Source organism: Anopheles coustani, chromosome 3 (genome assembly GCF_943734705.1).
Source record: "Anopheles coustani chromosome 3, idAnoCousDA_361_x.2, whole genome shotgun sequence".
In the NCBI taxonomy this organism is placed as follows: domain Eukaryota; kingdom Metazoa; phylum Arthropoda; class Insecta; order Diptera; family Culicidae; genus Anopheles; species Anopheles coustani.
The window spans coordinates 25,955,709-25,969,439 of record NC_071288.1 but is presented as its reverse complement, the minus strand read 5'-3'; positions in this window follow the sequence as shown (position 1 = coordinate 25,969,439).

The window sequence follows — 13,731 nt, the reverse complement described above, 5'->3', positions numbered from 1 at the left end:
TTCTTGGGAACGAGGAAAACCTTGGGAATGTTCGAGGAAACCCCTTTCCCGGTTGTTCAAGTGATTAGTGGGGCAGGCCTTTTCCCGGAACGCCCAGGTACTTTTGCTTTCCCTTTGGTCAACGTGAACGGTCCCAAGAGAGATCCATTGTGCTAGATATCGCTTGACTGAAGGATGTCCCGGTACTTTCGTCTAGGTTGCGAGAAGTGGTTAAAAGGGAAAAAGGGTCCGCAGCCATTGGAGGAGCGCATCGAACAAAGATTAATCGGTGTCCAAACCCGGGAGGGTGTTTGAAACGTGGAACAAATTTTGTTCCCGGAATGAAAAATTGAAATTTTCCTACGAATCAAATCAATATCAAAACTTGAATTCTGGACCGAAACACTAATTGTGATCGTAAAGCATTTCTTTCGATGGTGATTTCCCACACAGGATCTGTGCCCGTTACAGCTCCCTGCTCGTGTCATTAGATACCGAAAGTGTACGAATTGTGGTGCTTGAGTGATTGGGTGCAGAATGGGTGGCGCTAATCGGGAGTGAAAACAGTGAAGGGCCGAAAGAAGGAAAAGGAAACTTTCATCCACAAAAGCACCGTGACAGTTTGTGGTTGAATCGAATTTCGCTTCGCCGTTCGGTTTCAGATCAGTGGCCGTGAAAGGAAGGCTTTCCCGGAAAAGCGGAAGCAACAAACCTGGACCGGACGAACGCTCAAAGGTAAGCATTCCATTCCTTTCCGTTTTATTTTCCCTTAGTTTTTCGTGCGGTCAGCGACAGGGCACCGGTGACCTGCTTCGGTCATATTCGGCCAGCCTTCTCACCCCTTCACTCCACTGGAGTTGAAGTGCTTGATTATATCTCACCTGGGTTAACTTTCCGATAATCCTCCGGAGGGTGTCGCTCGAGGGTAAGGACCTGCCAGAACGAAAGGATACATTGGATGATGAAACATCCGGAAAGCTGAAGGAAGTAACGAACATTCGGAGAAGGAAGCCCCGGTTCTAAGCACGTGCTTCGGAAGGAGAGTCGGTGAGCAACGGGGAATGACGTCACAAACGTATTTGCTGTCCCTTCCAGGAAGTGGGATCGGTCAGTTAGAGAAACCGTTCCCCCACTACGAACAAAATGGAAGTGGACAAAGAACGCGAAAAATTTAGTCTCAAAACCGTTCACCGAAACATTCCAACCATTATTGCAAATTCCCAATGTCATGTCGTCTTTTACAACATGGTTTACAAAAGGAAACATCCACTACGTGACCGTCGGAAACTCTCTCTCCCTCGATATCCGAAAGGGATGATTCATGGCTTAGATTTTTGTAGTGTTTAATCGCCTTTCGAAACCATAAACCTTCCCCAAACGAACTGCTCGTGCTAGGTCGGCTCCCCTCACCTGGCACACGCAGTTGCTGATTGCGGTTACTCCGGTGTAATTACGCCCAATAAAGTCCAAGGTAAACGCGCTGGGAAAATTATCTCTGCCCAGCCGCGCGCTTGCGTTTCCACCTCGCCCGTTGCCGAGGTAACGAACTTGGACATGCGAGTTTAGCGGCGGACGGACCCCATTGCATCGATAAGCTACCGCGCTGGTGAAGAGGTAAAAAAACAAATGTGAAAAGCTGCTAGGAAAAATGACTTCTCTAATGACCTCTGCAACAACAAACCATTCGCAACTCGAGCAACGTAGTACATTCGGAGAGCATTGGCGCTAGCAAAAGACGTTGTTCGCGGCCGGTCGTTGGCATAGGGTCGCTCGGTAGATGTTTAGAAAAGTAGGCGAAGAAAATTTATTTTCCCAACATTGGCGGTCAGGGCAAGAAAGGAAAAAAGGTCACTGCTTCTAGCACCCTTCCCCCACCCTGCTACCATTCCTGCCTTGGGGTTCCGCAACACGCGTCCCGGTTACTATTTTTAGTTCCAGTTTCTATCGATGGTAATCGATGATAGGTTTCGTTTTACATGCACACACCAAACCCCCTGCACGCCCTCGCGGGGGCTGGTGGTTTGTGGTCGGTTTAGAATGTTCCTTCCATCAGCGCCAAGCGGGCGGGAAAGCTCGACTTGATTTCCCGCCCACAAAATGAAGGGTGCGGTCGTTGAACGGGCGAGATAAAAATGGTGTTTTTCCAACATGTCACTGCTGCGGCGGTGAGGTGCAGAATGGAATCTTTGCTTTTCCATTTTCTTCTCCGCTTTTCCGCGCACCCAAGTGCACACATACACACATAATGGTGTGTTGAGATGATTATTATGGTCGGGAGTGGGGCCTGATGGTTTTCACACGCAGCCTCTAGAGCGGCCGCACCGGGTGTATTTTAAAGGTAGGTCGTTTGTCAATCCAATTGAACGCTGGAAGTGGTTTTTAGGGCATGGAAAATGGCCCGAGGCGTGAGCACAGATTTTGGAGAAGGATTTCGGGTGAGTTTGATTAATGAACAGTCAAATGGCTGCGCTTCAAAGGGCCCCTAAAGGCGTTCCTCGTTCGTTTCAAGTGGTAAAAAGGGCTTTCCTAATTGTCGCACCGTTCTTTCGCATACCACTTTCATGCTCTCAATCTTGTATCAACACTCGAAGGAACCGGTTTTATGTGGGAAAAGGTAAACGCGATAACGTGTCTATTATTTTTCACATCCTCATAACCAAAGCGCCCGACATGAAAGTGGCAACCTGCTAAGTACTATCGAGGATCTTCACACATTACCGAGGAGAAGATGGTAAGAAATTATTCTGAACGGTGCTGTGCGATCCTTTGTACGAGGGAGAATCCTTTGCCGTCGCACACGGCTAGTAATTGAATATTTTCTTGTGGCCCGTTTTTCCCGTCGCCCTTGAAGCGGCACGTGGAAAAGCTGACACGGACGTGCATCGTTTTATGCAGTGAGCGTGGGCTCTTGCCGGGCTCAATTTCCGTACCAGAATGGGTCCCATCGGAAATAACTCACACGTAGAACGCGCTACGATAAGGTATAACAATAGGCTTTAAAAATACCTCTTCCCCATCGTTTCTGCGCCAAGAGCATTTTTCATGGCCGCTTATATTTTCCCATTCGACAACCGATGATCGATGGACGTAAAACAAATTGCCCATCCTTATCTTGAGCTACGGCACAGTTTCGCAGCATAAACATTTGTCGTTTAAAATGCCTGCGGAGTAACATGATCCGATAACCTTACGGCTGGCAGCGTAATGGTGAGGGGAAATTTATGGTAACCAAAAAATAATGGATCTATAGAGAGAAGGAAAGAATAGAAAATACTGAAGAGTTTGGCGTTCGATAGAGATTCACTGTGTTTTGCTAAGAAATACCGGCGTGTTTGGGAAATTAAGTAGCAAGACAGGGTCTTGCTTTTCCGTACCGGCCATACTCGCTGAACGCTTTATCAGCTGGTATCAGTTTACCGAGAAGGTACAACATTCCCTTGGTAACGACTACGAGAGGAATTAGTGAATTTTAAAACGGGAAGTTAAAGAAAACATTTTCACAACATCGTCCAGAACCTCCGTCCGACGACCACCTCCGTCCGACGGAGAGGGTTTTGTGGTCACTTCATTCCAGCACTGGAAAATCCTGCCTTTAAAATAAAGGATAACAAGCACCCAGCTCCGTTTGGGCAACGGAAGTAGCTCCCGGTCAAAAAGGCACGGTATGTTGATGTAATCCTAACCAAGCTTCCCGGTTGCCTTTTCACTCCGGTGTGAACTGTTCCCAGTTGCTATTTCGACTTCGTCGCTGGGCCAACATTCTATCCTTCTGTGTTCTGTGCGTGTTGCACAGATGTTCCCAGTATTTTTCAATACTTCCTTTTCTTCCATTTCTGGTCGGCGTGCCAACTTCTCCGTAAACGCTCAACGAACGATAGTTTTCGGTTTAAACTTTTCCGGGTAATTGGAATGTAAAAAACAAAACTACTCGAATTTCCCCCATCCCAGGAAAATGGATGCAGATTTCCATCGAATCCGTAACAGGTGGGCGTACGGTGGAGTGTACGATCGGTTTGTCGAGTTTTCCACCGGCTTACTAAGTTGCTCGGGAAGAGGAAAGGAAAACGGGGTGGTGAAGGAGGTGGATGGGAAAGTAGCGCTTGTTACCAACCCAATCCGACAGACAGTGCAATGGGTCATAATCGAAACTAAACCCATGTTCTCCGGTTGGCGAAGCTTCCAGAAACCAGCAAAGTTTTCCTTTGTTGCAAACATACTGTGTGAAGGTTCCGTATTTTTTGTTCTCGCTCTCTCCCTTTCTTCCCTTCTGTGGATCGAGCGAAACGGGACCGGGGGGTCGGAAAAGGCTATTGTTTCACCCGCAGGTTTCACGACTTTTTGCCCTTTGCCAAGCGGGGAGGTTTTCTGCAAAGTTGTAATGAAATGCCCTTCGCTCGGTGCAGGCTAACTTTTGCACCCCATTTTCCAACGCCAGAACATGTTGCTAGTGATTCCGTTACGCTTTCTACCCACCTAATGGTTTCTTCCGCTGAAGTCTTTGTGTCCTTTGTGCACGGTGTCAAAAGTGTACCTTTTGAAACAATGCTCCAGCACGGGATGCTGGCATGCAAGTGTTTATGCTTCAATCTGTTCTATTTGTTCATTCAATGAGAGCCTTCATCGGCTTGTGGAGCTTAAAGAAAGAAGAAAAAAAAGCTACACAAACACACCCATTCCGTGTGACAATCCGATAGGTTGTCCGTTCCGTTCGATGGAGGTACTCCTGGTGAAGAGTTGGGCCCTCCGTGACACTTGAAACGACGGGTGCAATGGTGGCAATTACGCTCAAAGGGTACCGAACCGGAGACGGAAGATTACATATTTGGAAAAATTGTTGCCTGTTGCTGGCTGTGAGCGTTTTCCCAGCGGTATTTGTACAGCTGCATTGTGTAGCCGAGACCGTAGGGGCTTTGTTCTTTTGTGTCCTTTTGAGTGCACAATGGTGGTCGGGGTGACATTTGAGCACTTTTCCGATTGAGTTGTCCTTCTAAAAGAGCCCTCTTTAATTCACGAAGAGTAGCTTTTACCAGTGTATTTGTTTATGATTTTGAAGTTTCAAGGAAGTAGCCCCCGAAGCGGAGGGAAAGTGCTACAACAAATCTTAATGAAACGCCAGCAAATGACGCAACGGTTTGACCTTTTCAAGCCACATCGGACGAGGAAGATATTGGTTTCCTTAAAAAAAAAGGAAAACACAAGCCATACCAAAATTAAACCAGCATCAGACGGTGCAGTCAGCAGCAACCTTTTAGTGGCATTGCTGCAACTGACGGGGCACCGCAGGAATCGAACTTTTGCGTGCTGCTCATGTGAAGAAAGTATCCATTGAAAGTTTTTACCAACAAGTTGGATGATAACAAGTGTGTGTGTGTGTCGAATTTGAGGAATTTGAGCAGACTTCTGCGTATTGAAAGTTATTTTAAAACCCATTCCACATATTTTCAGTTGAGGAAAGGATACTTCTACTAATGGAGGAAGCTAAAACCATGACCAAGAATTTAATTCGGATGTCATCGATTTGAGGTTCGTTTACTCCCGGATCGTATGAAATGTTCTTCTTTGATCTCTGAAGGTTGGGTTAGATAGAACTTCTCGTAGGCAATCAAGTAAGTAAGTAGAATTTCATTATGAATTCGACTCTTGAGATTTTTGTCATCTCTCTAAATCATGATGAAAAATATTATAGTACTTCGTTTTTCCAAATTAGAGCCTAAGATTGTTTTGAAGAGTTTTGGGCAATTATATGTTTTAAAGCATTTTATATATTTTAAAGCATTGTGGTGCAGGAAACAAACCTCCTTAAAGTACTCATGCCCGACAAATTCCCTCAACTTGTTGTCAAACATTGAGTCGTTCCTTTGACAGAAACGGTGGAAAATTACTGGCAAACTTAGCGAAGCAGATATCGCAGGCCAGCACGCCATACTGTGATTCGCTCGCTCGTTATCCGACACGCTGGGCTCCGATTTAAAAGAGAATATTTAATGCGAACCTCTCCGCCAATCTGGGCTACTGAAATTCCAATCGTTCAGCATTCCTCCGGTTGAGTTTGTGCTTCCGTGCCCATTTTGGGTCCACGAAATATGAAGCATGGCGGACGGCGCAACATAGCTCGGATAGTTGATGAAGATGCTGTACATGGACATTTTCAATGCGGAGAGGGAGTCGCAAAAGTGGGCAAGATTTATGAGACTCGATGTCAAAATCGTCCCTCAGCTTTTCCGCCCCATTCGCCAGTTCATTTGCATTTGGGTGAATTTTGCGATTTTCCCGCTGCGAGACGGAGTTGTCGTTTTCCGCCGCAGCCAATGCGTGTGTTCGCGAGACGGACTGGGCGCCTCCATTGGCCGGGAGAAGGCAAAAGCCATGTGTCTGCAACATACGGGCCCGGGCTTGACAACTTCTGCACGCGTGGAACACCAGTGCAGCAGTGGCTCTGCGATTGATTGATTGATTGATTGCGGAACCGACGGGGCCGGTGTCTACCCGTCACGGCAAGTGTGTGTGCGTGTGTGTATCGTGCGACACGATGGCTCCACTTATGGCTCGTTATTGAGATTTTCCGCCATCATCTTTCGTGCAGACCCCTCAATGGGCTCTGTCGAAAGGAAAAGCATGATTGATGTGAATTTTTTGAAAATGTATGTAAGCCAGCGAATCGGTGGAGCCTGTTTTATTAGCGAAATATTTTTATCATTTGTAGGAAAAACAACCGTAATCACTGAGATTATTTTTCGCATTCGACTGAATTTTTTACCATTAATGATTAAATATTGCTGTTTGCTTTTACTCGCTTTTTACCACAGTATCACAGCATTTTGAAAAAAATGTGCGGTTTATTTTATTAATTTAAATCGCACCGATTTCTTTAATTCCGTTATCGTCGTTTCTCTTGCTGTATGGCTTTGTTTATTTGTAATTTGCAGCTGTTTTTTTCATATTTTCCAACTGTAATCCCTAGGTCACACATAATTTTCTGTTTTGTACAACCAAGCGTATCGAGAAATCTGTGGCAAAAAACAGATGGCAACAGCTAAAAGATAAAAAATGAAACTTTTTGCAAAGCCGATGCGTTCGCTTACGCATTTGAAAAATCTATATGACGACAATATTTTACACTGAATCATAAAGTTACGTTTTTTGCCCTTCCATGGACGAATGATTTTGTGTTTGTTTTATTTATGGGTTGTGCCTTTCCTGGTATCATACAGTCCATAGATAGAATTTTAAAAATGCAGGTATTAAAACTATATATACATTTTATTCTTTAATCAGCGTTCAATTTGAAAGGTGTGCAAATTAATTTGTTTGAAAGTTCATTGATTTCTTAGTAGTTGATTAAAGTTTGTTTTCCGTGTAGAAATGGAATAGAAATAGAAAATATTGAAAATATAAAGCTTTCCTACAAGTCCTCTCTTTACCATCATAATGCTTTCTATTCCCTATTTTCCCTTTTTTTCATTTCAATGTACGGTAAACCCTACACATATCACTTCCGTGCGTTACAAATAAGCACTGGTTGGTCTCGCTAAAACTCTTGGGAATTGTATCCTTGAGTTTTGTCCATAAGTTTCTTGTAAATAATCCACGTACGAAGCGGCGCATGATGTTTTCCTGATTGCCAGGGGGGAAACTTTCCTGAGATGAAATCTTACCTACAAATGGCGTTATAATTATGGATACGTACGTAGAGTGTCGATCTTCAAACCACCTTCTGGAGATGTGGAAAATATACTTTCAAAGCTCATCCAATAGACAACACGAGCGAAGGTACACAAACTCATGGTATGGTAGAAGAAGGCACCACAAACCTGTTGCATCGGATAGCGAACGAGTTCCATCGAGCAGAAATGGCGCAAAGAAGATGAATTGGAAAAGTTGTGTGGTTAGATTTATGAGCTCCCAAAGTACCAATATTTCATGTTTCCCTCTTTAAGCCTGTATTAAATCTTAACCTTCGTATGCTTAAACGGTTGTGCCTGGAAGGGATAAGTTTCTGTTTCTATGACATGAAGGTTTCATCAATTTGACATGAGGGTTATTCATCCGCTTTGAGGCGGAAGTGATATTTTTCATTTATGGATGTGAAAAGTTTGCGTGATATTTTATTCAAAAGTATGGTATAATGCTACGCTGATGCCATTGCGAAAAAAGGCTACTCCAGGTTTGATGTCGACGCAAGCAGACAGTTTGCCAGTGTCAACAATGTCGACCATTGTTGCCCAACGTGTAGCGACGTGTGGATTAGTCTTGTAGCTCACAAAGTCGCAGTGCAGCAGGGCAAGATTGGGAGTAAAATGTAATGCTTCCACCACCGACGGAAGCGCAACACGGAATGAACGGAAATGTGTGCCAGCTGCAGTTGGTTGAATGTAATCCGAACTGTATGTTTGTCTGATAGGTTATGATCCTGCTGATGAGATATTTTTTCCCAACTGCATGAAATGTCACACCGGATGAGTGGTGTTGGATGTTTCAGAAGTCAGAATTACTCCGAAATGGATGAGATTTTCCGTACGCCTTGACCGTTTCCCCGCCGGACCCCGGCTGTGAGTGGTTCCGGCAACGAGCCGGATTTACCGCGCTGTCAAGGGATTAGTCGAATGATATGATGTTCGCCCTAAATCCGTTCACATGAACATCTTGCCCGGTTCTCAGCGGGCTTCCGACCTGAGCGATGTGGAGTTAATGTTTTTGAAGTTGGTTCGGTTTTCATTCATCACTTTAGACATACTTGAATAAAGTGAATAAAGAAGTACAAGACCAAGGGAGCAACGTATTTGACATGGGATACAAATTTAATCATCTTCGTCGATGTGCTATTGAAAACTTGTGCTTGGAAAATTTTCTGTATGTCAAGTTTAATATTGCGAACTTTGCATTGAGGTCATTGGTGTGGTAGAAAGTTTTTCTTTTATAACTTTCTCTATTCAAGAGAATGTATGTCTATGAATTACAACTTTAAAACGAAGTGTGATTATTATTTTTTCAAAGTAAAGACCATGTATATTTCCAAGGCAAAATTTAATATATCTGTATAAATAATTTCTTTGCCTCTCAAAAACTAATTTGATGCAAACTGATGACGTTCTTGATGACCCAATTGCGCACAACCAGAAGCAAAAGAGAAGGATCACAGCTTCACACCAAATTATTTTTCAATCACCGAAGGGAGCTTGTTTCCTGGGGCTGAAGTTATTTATAGTGCGTTTCCAACCCCCAATGAGAATAATAATGGCACTAGTTATTTCTTAAAGAGCGGATACAAATACGGGTCCGCTTTGAGGAAGGCGTTACCAGTTCCACCTCCCTTTCAGAAGCTCCTGCTAGGCCCTGCCGGTAGGATAAGGCAAACGTACAGGAGAGAGAAATCTCGTCGTTAGCTTTTCACACCCACCCCCAAACGGTTCATCCATCCCCCCAGCGAAGGCCAACGGTCCGATGGTGGGTGACAGAAGAAAGATGTGGTCGATGACAGAGCAAGCGGCGAAGCGTTACCCTAATTCGCATCCAGCCTTCGATTCAGCCGAGGCCCAACGGTGACGATGATGATGTCGATGATGGTGTTAATGGTGGCGGTGATGATGTCCCAGAAGTGGGCACCCTTCTCGTGGGCTTCCGGGGGTGTTGGGATGGATGGCTGGAGGGTAACCGGGTTCAATGGATCGAATCGCGCTGGGTCGCGAAAGCGTGGGAGGGAGGGTGCTTGTGTTGTAATATTAATGTGCTTCAAGCGCTATTGCTTCTATTCCAACATTAAGCATATTGAGTTAACATTCAACCGGGGCACGGGATGGGAGAGAAGCTTCACCTGGAGCAGGTTCTTCCAACCAGAAGAAGAAGGATCCAACCGAGGGGCTATCCAACCTCACCCGAGGAGCCGACAGTAGAGTCTTGCCCGCCCTCAGCCTGTGGCCTGGTGGGGGTGACTTGTGGGATCCGGATGCCGGATGTCGTTTCCAGAAGCCATCGTCTTTCTTTTGCCAACGTTACTCCCTGACTCACTGTCTCTCTTTGCCCAACTCTTTTCCTACACATTGGGACCCTCGGCCCGGTTGCTCGGCGACGGTGAAAAGCCATTCAGAGTAGAATTTGTAACGCTTTTCTCCATACGGACCCATGTTTTCCAACCTTCACGACATTTTTCCTGCTGCTAGGAGGCTTTCGGCGGAAGAAATCGTGTTCGTTCAGGCACGTAGCGAGAATGGCAAAGAGAATAAAACTGCCTTAGGCAGGGAAAATACGGGATAATGTGGTGTTTAAAATTTCCACTCCCGTATAAACCCCCTCCTCACTCCTTCACAACGTTCAGCAGAGTTGGCCCATGATTCGACATCGAAGAGAGGACAAATTTACGTACTTCCAATACGATTTGCTAATGGGGATGCTTGTTTCGTTTGGTACGCTTGTATTTTTTTTTATTTTATCGGAATATTTTAGATAAGGAGCTACTTTCTCCCATCGAAAAGAGCATATGTAGATCGGTTACTTACGAACCATCGGGCAGCTTTCCGTCCGCACGGAGCAGCTACGGCAGCCCGAAGGGAAGGCGTACCGTAGAACGTTTACCTTTTGTGCTCGAGGAGTCTAAGTGCAGTTTCTTGTAAAGGAACCGTTCGCGTGCGGACCATGGATTCCGGCAACGGTTTCCAACCGGCAGAAACGCTGAGAAACGAGCTCCGATGTTTTTTGGTTTTTGTCTCTACGATCGATTTCCTTTCACCCCTCAGCAAATGCGAACTGATGGCTTGTGAGCTCTTGCTCGATTGGATTAGCCACTGTTGGAGGTAGGATATAATGGTAAAGAAATTGAGCACGAAATTGATTGGTTTACGATTTTGTTGCGTCGATGTTGGTAGGATCGAAAGACTATTCGATACACTTTTACTTCTTTATGAAAACAAATTTTATTAGATAAAAGTAGGTGGTAAAAGGTGAGTTAAATAATTGCATACAAAGGCCATGCCAAATAATGTTTGTTTATGAATATTTTCTCATCACTATTTAGAAATATTCCATCACCGTAGCTCATTTATTTTTCCAGCTAATTTTCTTCCTGTTTATTCGAGCATCTATTTCCTATGCATGGCATTTTTAGCATAATATTTTCCATTCTGTTCGTATTCTTGTTTCCCAGCCAACGCAGCCATTGCTATTTGTGGTGGTAAATCATTTCGAAATTATGCGAACGCCAAATCCCCGACCAGGAAACTAATAAAAAGTCGTTCGAACGTAAGCTTACCAATCCCACCGCGTAACCGTGTCAAGCATTTTCCGGCCCACTCCGGGGTTTGACTGATTTTCCTACGCCTTTGTTTCAATCCCTTCTCTTCACCCCGCCCCTCGTCTGCCACACTGGAAAACCACCCCCCGGTCGGCACAAAGACTTGAGCCCACGCCAACGAGAGGGCAGTAATAACTCAATTACCGATGACGTGAATTCGGGATGGCCAGATCACCGTGGCACCTTAATAGATATTTTATTATCGCACGCGCTTCCGCCGGTTTCGGTTTATCGGCCGGGGGGCTAGTGTGTTTGTGTTTTTCCTCTTATTTTGGGTGAAGGTACGAAAGTTGCTTTCGTTTTCCTCCCCTCATGCGGGGACCGGATGGTCGAAAGTAATTTCCTCCAGGTGGCAAAGTTTTCCGTTGGAAAAGCGATTAAACTGACCTTAAGTGGAGTTTCCCTTTTGCGACTGTTTCCCAACCTGCCGGCCAGCCTGGTGGTCTAGGGAAAAAAGAGGGGAAAAAAGATACACGAAACGAAAAAGGGAACCTTTAAACCTCCAGACAGCGATAAAACAGAATCGTTACAAGTCGGCTCGGTGCGGAAGGCAAAAGAGTGCCGTGAAGACAATAAATTTTAAATCAAAGCTGTCCGCCGTCGTCCGAACGTGTGTCCCGGGGGCAAGGGCCAGACCGGAAAGACTTTCCTCATTCACGCTCCCGAAGCGCTCGCTGCGACACGATGCGCCACTGCCCGCCCCGTTTGGATTCGTGTCGGAAAATTTCGATAACTTCGGAGGGCTCAGCATATTGCTTCGGGAAACATGCTGAATTCATCATTTCCTTGCCGCTGCGTTCCTTGCGTCCCCTTTCCCTGGGCAGAAGCACAGGAAGAACAAAGAGTGGAACAATTATTTATGGACGAGTAAGGAAATGGACGGTGTCGGGCATCGAACGGCCGGGCATGTCCCGAAGATGTGGAAATAATTTATGTCGCTCGCTCGCCATTATGCGCCCGGTTCGGCCCTCCCAGAAGGCTGGTTCGACTTTTCGGCCAATTTCCCGGCGACACGCTGAGAATGTATTCTTGCACCGGTGCGTGGCTCAGCTGGCCGCCTTCTATCTGCCCCGATGGGAGGGATGGACGGGGCGATGGGGCTTTGTGGAGATTAATTTAAGTCACGTAGGCATTCAAATTAAATTACAAATCCTTCTCCCGGTCGTTTCCACGGGTGAGCGTCACGTTATAATGCTAAAAACATTCGCCTTGCGTCGTCGAAGCCTAAACGCAAACGCAAGCTGTTGGCCAAAAATATACTGCACCGCCACGCAGAAAGGGAGTGTGCAGAATGGGAAAACGGGCCACCGGGAAAAACGTTCTGACAGGGAGCGATGTCTTTTTGGTGAGTGTTTTCAAGGAGAAGGTCGTTCGATTTTTTCCGTATCCACAACTCTCAACTCGGCTGACCCCGGAGACCTTTTACGGTCTGTCCTTCAAATGGTGCCGGCGACACTCAACACTTGCACGGTCTGGTCCGCGACGAGCAGTGTTGGCAAGCGGCCCAGCGAGCGATCGGCAATGGACGAACACAATGCTGCATGCTAATGTCGGGAAACAATGCTCAGTAAATTTGGCGTTCCATTCACCATTTATTTTTTGGTGCATTTGACATTTTTTATGCTTTCTGATCCCAAGTTTACGCAGCATAGTTCGAGGGGTGGGCTCATTTGAGGCTGGCTTGGGACGGTGCGAATTGAGCGAACATCAATAGAAGGGAAATTGGACATGATTCAATGAAAAATAAACACCACCGTCGATGCCAATCAAAACACGACATATTCAGGCCAGCGAATGGCATTGCCACGTAGTTGGTTTTCGGGGCAATAGCAAATATTGGTGAGGAATTGTTGACTGTTGCAAAAAAAAAAAACGAGCCAATCAGCAGTCACCGAACGCTTTTCATGTACTGAATAACATTTTGAAGGCTTATCACACAAATAGGGATTTGAAGATTTTCTGTTAACTCTGCAAAAACTTTTCCATTAATTGGTTTTTGTGTTTGAAATAGTCAATCCATTATGCTTGTTTAATAAATGAGTCTTATTTTATACTGTTAACACTTCATTTGCCTCATTGTTTCTAAAAGAAATGCTCATTTTTTTTAACGGTGTCCTGTACCATTTATCGATTTTATATACAGCTGATTTTCCATGAATTTGTCAGCAGCATAAAACTTAACAGACAACAGTTAAGCTGTGTTTATCAGTTGAAGCAGCTTGTTGAGCTGAAATGTTAAAGTACCTTTGGCATAAATATAACGTAGCTTTAAGGATGATTCCTAGAAAACAAAGAGAACGAATCAAGTGGAAGACTTCTCCGAATAACTTTTGGGCATTTTATGAGGGTTCGGTTTCATTACTGGCTCAGTTTGTGACGGACCAAAGGAAAACCTACAGCATTAGGCCCTAGTTTATGGCGAGGCTGGGGGATCGTGATTGGCTTTTTCATGACTTTTCCACATACAG